This window comes from Furipterus horrens, unplaced genomic scaffold (assembly GCF_987537825.1).
Source record: "Furipterus horrens unplaced genomic scaffold, mFurHor1.1.pri manual_scaffold_17, whole genome shotgun sequence".
NCBI classification, from domain to species: domain Eukaryota; kingdom Metazoa; phylum Chordata; class Mammalia; order Chiroptera; family Furipteridae; genus Furipterus; species Furipterus horrens.
This window is the reverse complement of record NW_028327187.1, coordinates 4,754,746-4,764,318: the sequence shown is the minus strand read 5'-3', so window position 1 is coordinate 4,764,318 and position 9,573 is coordinate 4,754,746. Positions and strand designations below refer to the sequence as shown.

The 9,573-nt window shown below is 39.5% G+C and overlaps 1 pseudogene; it reads left to right on the top strand.

Annotated features, from left to right (window-relative positions):
* The first annotated feature begins 519 nt into the window (after positions 1-519).
* LOC149990369 (U11 spliceosomal RNA) lies at positions 520-686 on the top strand (annotated as a pseudogene).
* The last annotated feature ends 8,887 nt before the right edge of the window (positions 687-9,573 follow it).

Genomic DNA, 9,573 nt, shown 5'->3' with positions numbered 1-9,573 from the left:
CAAATATGTGATAACAGCTAAAAGCACTTCTCTGCTGTCATGCATGGGCCTTGGAGAGAGCACCCTGTGGAGAGGTCAAGGTCTGAGAACTTAAAAAAGGCAGAAAGAGGAGAACGTAGAAAAGAAAGAAGAGTAGTCTGGCCTCATGGCTCTATCAGCACTGTAGACCTAGAGGCTGCAGGCATTTTCTGCTTGCTTCCTCCTTTTGCCTTTCATAATTTCTTGTACTCTTCATTCAACATTGCATAGCCTCTGATTCATATCAACTAATTTTGATGATGAGGGTGATGTGTAACTCGCTGCTCATTAAATATTCCAGATAGTAGTCGTAAGGCAATTACTTTTTTTTTTTTTTTTTTTAATCTTATGCACAATTGAGCTCATTTGATCCATTTCATCCCCTGGAATCATGAGCTCCTGTAACACAGTAACAACGTTTTCTGTGTTTTTCAGTTTTACTCATTAAGTAGGATAACATAGATGCTTTTCCATGAAAAGAATGTGAATCTTTGAAAATCTTAGAAAGATTTTTATTTTGGGCTTTGCTTGAGGATTATAGTTATAAGCCATGAGTGACGCGCGTAGGGCAGTTTGATTGATCTAAGTGCGGAATCAGCATCAAGAGATTTCAGAAGCGTCCTTTTTTGGTACCTGGGCAGCTCGTGATCGTTGGTCCTGGTGCCTGTAAAAAATAAGTAAATAAAAGTCAATCTCCATTCTTCAACGCCTTCTGGTAACAACCAGAATCCAGGCATGCTCCCTTCAGGCATGGCATTCCAGTCAAATCTTGGTCAACAAACCCATCAGTTGTCACTGGTCTTATTGGTTTTAGGCAGGGAAACTTCATGCTATCACTCACTCATTAAGAATGCCAAATTCTGAAGGGATCAGATAGGGAAAACATACAAGGCATAAAAGAAACCTGTGTCCTTTCAATATTCACCAAGATTGCATTTCCATGCCTGATACCTTTCATTGTTTACTTCCCACTTGATGGGCAGTTTTAATCCTCCGTGAGAAACCTCAGTTTCCTTCCCAAACTGAAGTAAAGCAAAGTCCAAAGCAAAGAAAGAGTTCCAAAAGAAGTGAGGGACCAGAACCAGTCTTAGAATCTTGTCTCATACCCGCTGGTTATACTAACCAGTCACACAGATGACCTTTCTCATGTCTGTGGTGTCAGGATGACCGTAGCCAGGATCCTCGCCTCCACACGCGTGTATTTTCCTTTGCTTAGCTAAGAGAATTCTTTCTGCAGAAGCATCACACAGCTCAGACCGGCCGGGTGCCACCTTTGTTAACTTCATGTAAATATCCCGGCGCACGTGGTTCTGGCTCCCGTGGCTCCCTACATCCTTGCCCATCACCACAGGACGAGAGTGAAGGCGGATGATCCCTTGGCCCTGCTCTCACTCGCTGCCATGAGAATTGAAAGGCAGATCCTGTTGTTCCCGTCCTCGCCCGCAGGGACGAGATCAAACTGGTACGCATTCCCTCTCCAACGCTCCACTGTCGTTTTTCAGTCTCGCCGAATCCAGGGTAAACCTGCCCGGAGTTGAACTCCTGTGCTGCTACAATGTTCCAAATAGCCCAAAGCCCCAATGGCCGAGGCTTTCTCTCACCTACTCAGTGTATCCACTTGTCTCCTGGCAGATTCATGACCTCTCACCCCAGCTGGTGCACCCACCAGCATTCAACGGCACAAAGCCCCAATAGTAGTGCTACTGTTTTGCCTACCAGTGCATCCAGTGGTCTCTTGGCAGAGGCATGACCTCTCACCAATCAGTCTCATGGCAGAGACATGCTCCCTGGCCCCCAGCTGGGCTCTAGCTGACACCAGATGGCCCTTCCTGGGTCCCAAATGGCAGAGGCATTCTCTCCAACTGGTCTCACAAATGACCTCTACTAGGTCCCAATGGTCAAACAGTAGAGACACGATTCTTGATTTACAGAAAACAACAGAGGTAAAACCAAGTCCCCGTAAGATCAGAAAGTAAGCAAAGAACGTCGCAAGCAAAATAGAACCACACCCAAGAGCTGAGGTTTCCTTTCTTTCAGGTTTAAAACAATCTTCCATACAGCCTTTACAACTTTCTACACACCTGCAACTTTCACAAACTTGCTATATACCTTTACTCATTCAGAAATAGCTATAACTCATTTTCAATCCTTTTTTTCCCCTCACACTGGGGAGGACCATACTCTAACTCAGTATCTGGCAGCTAAGAGTCCCTAGCTTTGCAAGCACATAAATCAAGTAAAAGGAATATTGTCATGTCGCACTGGGAGATCATTGTCCTTTTCCATGAGAGAAGTTTCAAATCTCCTTCCAGATTGCAGGTTCAGCTTTCCCTTCCAGCATCAACCACTGCAGCAAGATTACAGTCCAATGATGAACAGTTTTACATCAAATGGAAGGAATATATCTATATCTATATCTATATATATATCTATATCTATCTATCTATCTATCTATCTATCTATCTATATATATATATATATATATGTGATAAGGTTGAGCTGCCATGACCCTGGCTTCAGGAAATTTTAATTAGGGTCTGGAAGTAATTATATTGCTTTGAAACCCATTGAGGTGATCTTTTAAATCAAGATGTAGAGTTAACAATCACTGTTATTGATATTTAGTGTTGAAACTGTGTAGGTCATGTATGTGATTATTCCCATGGTTTGTGTCTCAGTAAGATATTTTAGGAAAGCTCATTTTTCTCTCTGGTTTGCTGATTAAGTCAGAGAAACTGAAGAACCTTTTCCTTTTCTATGCTCAATATGTATTTATTGAATATCTGTTTTATTAATCCATTTGTTTATTATTAATGTTACTTTACTTTGTGTGTCCCCTAAATAAAAATTATACTGGTAAAATGTTTGAGGAATGGGTAAAATATTGTTATTTATAAGTTTATTAAATGCCTAGTATCTACATACAAAATTTTTATATAGAGATACGACCCCTTTTAAGTTAACTTTTACTTAAATTTTGTTGACACTTCCACAGCGTCGTAATGGTGAAAGTAAGTGGTTTAAATTGATAATGTAATAAATGTCCTAAGAAGAAAGTTAGTCTCACTTTCCTTAAAATCCTTGTTATGTTCTCTTTAAAAATGGTTTATTGTTAGAATTTGGTTCCTAAGTGCCTTTACTTTATAGAAAAATGGCATTTATCTACCTTTTTATCTCTTTTTAGTTTTGCGGGAATAACACCGTGGAATTGCATAGTGAAAATAGAAAGGAATAAAAGAGAAAAATGGCGCCTGAAATTCAGAATTTCGTGATTGTATATGGCAAGTGTTGGACGACATCTGACAGTGGAGAGGAAAGATATAAAAGAGGGAGGCCAATGAAATCTTATAAAGTAAGTGGAAATTATTGCCAGATTAGCATACGGGGAGTGCCAGGCATCAAGACAAATTTACCTTAGGTAAGCAGGCTTTATTTGCTTCACACGAAGAGCTACAGGGACCTTATCTGATTATTACTGGTGAAGACTTGATATGATATGATTTGATTCCCTATTGTACTATATACAGTTTGTTGTGTAAGGTATGAAGAACGTGTGAAGTAAAATAGGCCCGAAACATTTTTAGTCTTATTTTACCATAGATTTTGCTGTGTTTTAGATCTTTGACTTCTACTTAGGAAGTACAATCTTGAGATGCTTATAGTAACTTTTTTTTTTTTTTTGGTATGAAAAAAACATTAAGAACTTTTTAAAATATAAAAAATAAGTATATATCCAAAGGGTAATTTTTGTCTACTTTAGCATGAAGTGGCATTGGGTAATAGAAAGGCTGTGAGTTCCCGAGTTAGGCAGAGTTGGGTTCAAATTTGTACTCTGCTAGTTACATAATCATGGACACGTTAGTTAACTTATTTACACTTTGGGTATTATGATATTGTGAGGATTAAATGGAATAATATATGAAATGTAAGCACTAAATATTGATAATTCTAACTATTGTATTAGAAATGTGCTATATTTATTAGTTAATAAATCAAAATACATTTTAATTCTGCTTTATCCCTAAATTTTACTTGAATAACTTTCCTAAACCTGACCCTTTCCCCTTCATTAAGTCTTCTGTCCCTGGCTAAAAGAAATGACCAAATCATATTTCTAGTTTTGCATAATTGATATTTCATCTCCATATCTCTTAATCCTTTTCTTGTGTCAGATCTACAAAAGAAATGAAAGTGATCTAAGTGTGTGTTTATGCATATTTTACCTGGCAATTTTCTTTTGTGAGATATATGATTGTGTGTCTATATTTCAAAAACAGACTAGAAAGGAAAGTTACAATTAATCTTTGAAAATAATCAGTGTACATGCACACTGTATTTTTCAACTGGTATTTGTACTGTTAGAGCAATCTCATGTCACGTAGATTATGAATGAGAATGAGAACCATGCATCGAGGAGTGTCACGCAATGCACCATACAGCTTAGTAAACATTAAACAGTGGCATTCAGAGGGGTCTTAAAACAGATGTGAGTCTGTGTTCATTATGGATAAAATAAAAAGGGTTGTATGAAAAGAAACCTCATAGGGTAATCTGATCATAAATTCCTAACTGGGCAGGTCATGGTAGGTAGTCATGCCTCAGGCATATAACTTTTGAGTAAAATGTTTATATTTGTCTTAAGCAAGCTCTGTTTATTGTTTCTGTGCATCTAGTTTAACACACCCTTGAAAATAATTCTTTTGAGACCCCTCCTTCTAAGACATCACCATCCTCAAGAGAACAAATAATCTGAACTACCCTGTTATCCAATCCCCACCTTGCTTCCCCCACCTTCACATAATCTTCCTTACATCCATCCTGTCCTTAATTCCAAATGCATAAAAGAAACTGCAAAACTGTTATTCTCCAGAGCATTTGAGATTTTGCTTCCTGGCATATGTCATCTGTTTGGCTCAGATACACTCTTACAGAAATTCTCTACAGGTTTGGACATTTCTTATGTGCACATCATAGCGTGTTCATGGTGGTGATAGTATATTGTGGGTAATATTTTAATTAGTTACCTCCTCTAAAATTTTAAAAGATGAAAAAAAAAAAAAAAACCCAACTATCTTGTGCTGACAGACACCAGACAGTATGCAGTATTTCAGAAATTTCAGCAGATGCTCAATATGAATCTTACTCCCTGAGGATTTCATTATTCCATTTCTCAAACAACTGCAAAAGATGTCCAAGAGAATGGACATATGCCTACTAAACTGCTTTAATTTTCTTTTTTATTTTTACAAAATATAAAATGAAAAATAAAACCTGCATGTAACAGGTGGGAAAACAGGAAATTTATGATAATTATAGGTTACCAAATGCTATTTATTAGAAGAAATTATTAAACATAGTAAAAATAATAAGGAAGTGAATGCTCTTGAGATTAATTAGCACTTACCAAATCACTTAAGGCTTTTGATGCCCACCTTATTTTTAGGTATTTTTAATATTGTTTGGGAACTGATTTAAATAATAAAACAATTCCAGTAGCCACATAAAACTTATTATTCATGAGACACCCACATTTATAACAGGAATTCAGCTTTCACTTTCAAAATTTGCACACAAAACGACAACTGAAAACTAAGAACCTGTAACAGATTGAGAGCAGATGATTGATTAGACATTTGAAAGGCTGGTTGTTGACTAGTTGATGAAGCCTGTCTAGTTAAAGTTGTTGAGGATAAAATGACAATAGAGAATTAAAATCATTTAAAAATGTTTGTCCCCGTGTTACCAGACAGAAACAAGGTCTGGAATGGGTCTGCCTCAGGCCGGCCTGTACAGTGTGGGTTCTGGAATTCATGCATGGAAGATTTCACAACATGAGTCCGGGCGATTTTGAGAGTATGTTTATTAAAGCTGGGGACAGTGACACAAAGAGAGCTTAGGACAGAAGAAACAACAGGGGAAAAACTAGATGGGGCTGACTTGGCTCTCTAGAAATGTTGTGGGAAAGAAATGAGCCAAGGTGGGGCTGCTGACAGCTTATTGAAGAGTTGGAGCAAAGGGAGCCTTGGGGACAAGTTCAAGGAATTAGCATGGCATGAGCGGCCACTGCTCATTGCTCTCCTGGTTGCAAGTGTTATGGGGCCCTTAGAGTTTAGGAGGAAGGGAAATGTACAGGCATGTTCTCAACTCTTGTCTTGAAGGTTTTAAAGACTGGAAGTTTAGGGGCAGTTTTAGGGTGTATCTCAATAGAACATTCATCAGCTTTTCCAGGTGTAACCTTTCAGGGTCATGTTCTTCAATGATTGGATGGTGCCAAGGCAGGGGGTCCTTAATCATTACATCTCGTCCTGGTGTCACCTGCCTGGTTTTGCTGCTTTTCTGGGCCTGGAGCTGAAACACAACTGAGGCCTAGATGTATTTGATATGGGGGTCAGACTTTTTAGTCCTGGGGGCTTAATGCTTAAGGACTATTGTCTGGCCCCCTTATTTGTTCCCATTCTAAGGGGCTCTAATGTGCATGACTAGCAACATGCCAGGGAGGAAAGGTCAGGGGTGGTCTGAAGTGCATGACCAGCGGTATGCTAGGGGAGGAAAGGTCACCCTTGTGGGTGAGGTCCTTGTTTTTCCAGTTCTGCCCGTTGTTGGGCACCCATCTCTTTCTTCTGTACCTGGTCCATCGTCATTGCTCTGCTCATGTCTGTCCAACTGCCTGCCACCCTTCTAGTTAGAAAGTTTAATTTCAGACCATCATATGTGGTTACTTCTGGCCTCTGAGTTTGTAATCTTGCAGCCTTTAGACTCCTCAACTGTATGCCAGCAACTGCGTAGTCTAGCCCAAAAGCCTAGCGTAGAACCTGGCATATCATAAATTCTCCATAAATGTTAGCTTTTCCTACTCATAATAACAATATTCCTGCTGCTACTACTATCAATACTAGTGCCATTACAATATAGTATAAGATAATAAATATATGGATGTTTTTGCCCTGGCTGGTTTAGCTCAGTGGATTGAGCGTCGGCCTGCGAGCTAAGTGTCGCTGGTTCGATCTTCCAGTCAGGGTACATCAGAGAAGGAAAACTCTGACTCCAAAAAACCTCCGCTGCCTTGCGGCATACCTCTTCAGGGGAAAGGCTAAGGGAGTAAACCCCGACAGAAAATCCGGAGCCGGAGTCCCTAAGGCGGTTTGACGTTGTAGTCAACACCGGCAACTCCTGCGGCGCACCTGAACCCAAGCTGTATCGACTCCGTCTTTCCCTTGGACCCTTCAGCTGCGAAGAGAGGGGGGGTCTGCTGCATGGGCAACAGCAGACCCTCCATATTACCCTGCCCAGGCTCTGTAGCTTCAGCGTCATCACAAGATGTCGATTCAACACGGGAGGAGACAGATACCATATCACTCCCGAGTCGGACTGCACAGCCATTCTCGGCGGTGCAGATACTCTTAAGAAGCTACACCATCGTCTCTCGAGACGGACGGCTGCCGACGACGATATGGATGTTCTTAAGAATTCCTTAGAATTCTTAGTAGGATCTATGACTAAGAAACAATACTTAATATTTTTTAAATTGCTGGGATGAGAGCTGAGGGTTTTCTCTCATTCTTCTCTGTCTGCACATGTACATTTCACTGCCTCACCCCATTGTACAAAGAAGGAGTAAAAGTCACCATTGCCTTCAGCATTGGTGTTCCAGCTTTCTATCCTAACACCCACACATGCGCCTTCTTAATGTCTGCGTCCGTGCTATGGAAGTAATGACTGTGTCTTGGGGAATGTTAACTTCATCAAGAAAATCCATACCATCTGTGTCTTTTCCTCAAAGCCTGGCGGAGGCTGAGTGACATCTGGTGCCCCCAAACCACATCTGCTATGTGACTTTACTGGTGGCTGCAGCTAAACCATCTTCTCAGTCCAATGTTTTACATTAAGATACATACACATATGTTTTATTGGTACTGAAGCAAAGGACAAATGTATAGCATACTTTTTGTTCGAAAAGCTTCACAGCTTCATTGACAGTTAAACTGATCTGTCTCTTTAATCTTATATTTTATTGTCTGCATAGGAATTTGGTTTAGAGTTTATTATATTTTCTTGACATTTATGTCTCTACTTCTCTCCTCCTTCACGAATGGACAGAATCATTGTAGAAATTTATTCCCAGACTATGCAACTTATTCCAGCAGTACTGAGGGGTACATTAGGGAAATTGCCTAGGGTTTTAAGGATGAATAATAACCCTGACCAGGGTATACTTTATTATTCATTGAAATGTGTTTAGCTGGACCAGTTAGACTGAAACTACCAGCTAAATGTTCTTTAAGTTCATAGAAAACAATTTCTGGTTAACTCTGGGCCCACTGGAAAATCTCACTAGGGTTGTGAAATGTTCTTTTCTAATCTGAACATATTTTTAAATAAAATCGGGAAAAAGTCTACTTTGTGCCCATGTGCTATGAAAAATAGCTAACAGAAAAGAAAAAATGCCATGGATAATTGAGTGGTTTCTATAAAATGTTGAGATCTAGCCAGAGTGTATATTAGAAAAGACAGCCAGGGTTTCTATAGATTTGTATGTACAGTTTTGTGTGAAAATTCAAGAGATGAAACAATCCTGTTTCCAATATTATTATTATTTTTGCATAGTACAATGTCCAGATAATCACTACCTCTGGTATGAGGAAAGAAAAGGAAGAAATTAGTATCCTAATATAGCCAATGTATACTGTTATAAGCCTTGCATAATAATTTAGCTTGAGATTGTGCCTAGATACGTAGAGGACAGATGAGCCGAATACAGGTCATAGGAGGCCATTGTATTTTATTCCCTTTGAACTTTAGCCATATTCAATAATACTTTTTTTTTTTTGCAATTTTGTTAGATTAGAAGGTTTCAGTAGTTGATACATTAGAATATTTCCTTTTTGTTGTTGTTGTTGTTGTTTTTGTTTGGGGACCCACACAGAATCTGTAATTAAAAAAAAACGAAAACAAAAACTGAGAAGTCAGCATCCTGGCAATATGTCGATATTGCTGAAGCAGTGCTTCTGTTGTTGGCAGCCGTCCGTCTCGAGAGACGATGGTGTAGCTTCTTCAGAGTCTATCTGCACCGCCGAGAATGGCTGTGCAGTCCGACTCGGGAGTGACACGGTATCTGTCTCCTCCCGTGTTGAATCGACATCTTGCGATGACGCTGGAGTGTCCTCTCCAGTGAAGCTGAAGCTACAGAGCCCGGGCAGGGTGATATGGAGGGTCTGCTGTTGCCCATGCAGTGCTTCTACACTGACCAAATGCAGTCTGACGGAAAGTAAGCTGGATGACTTTTCCGTTTAGTCAGAATGGTAATTTGGCCTCGAATAAGCATTGTCACTAGCTTTGAGTTCTGGTAACTTTAATATAGCATAAAGGAGATTAGAAATTAGAAATGCTATTATATATGCATAAGCATCTTTGCAACAACTTAGATGTTCAACAGTACTGAAATACAGTAAACTATTAGAAAAATAATAATATAAACATAGCCATATGTGGCTTTAGAAGATTTTATTCCAAAGTGATAGAAATAACTTTCTCTGTATGGGTGGGATTACGGATGTT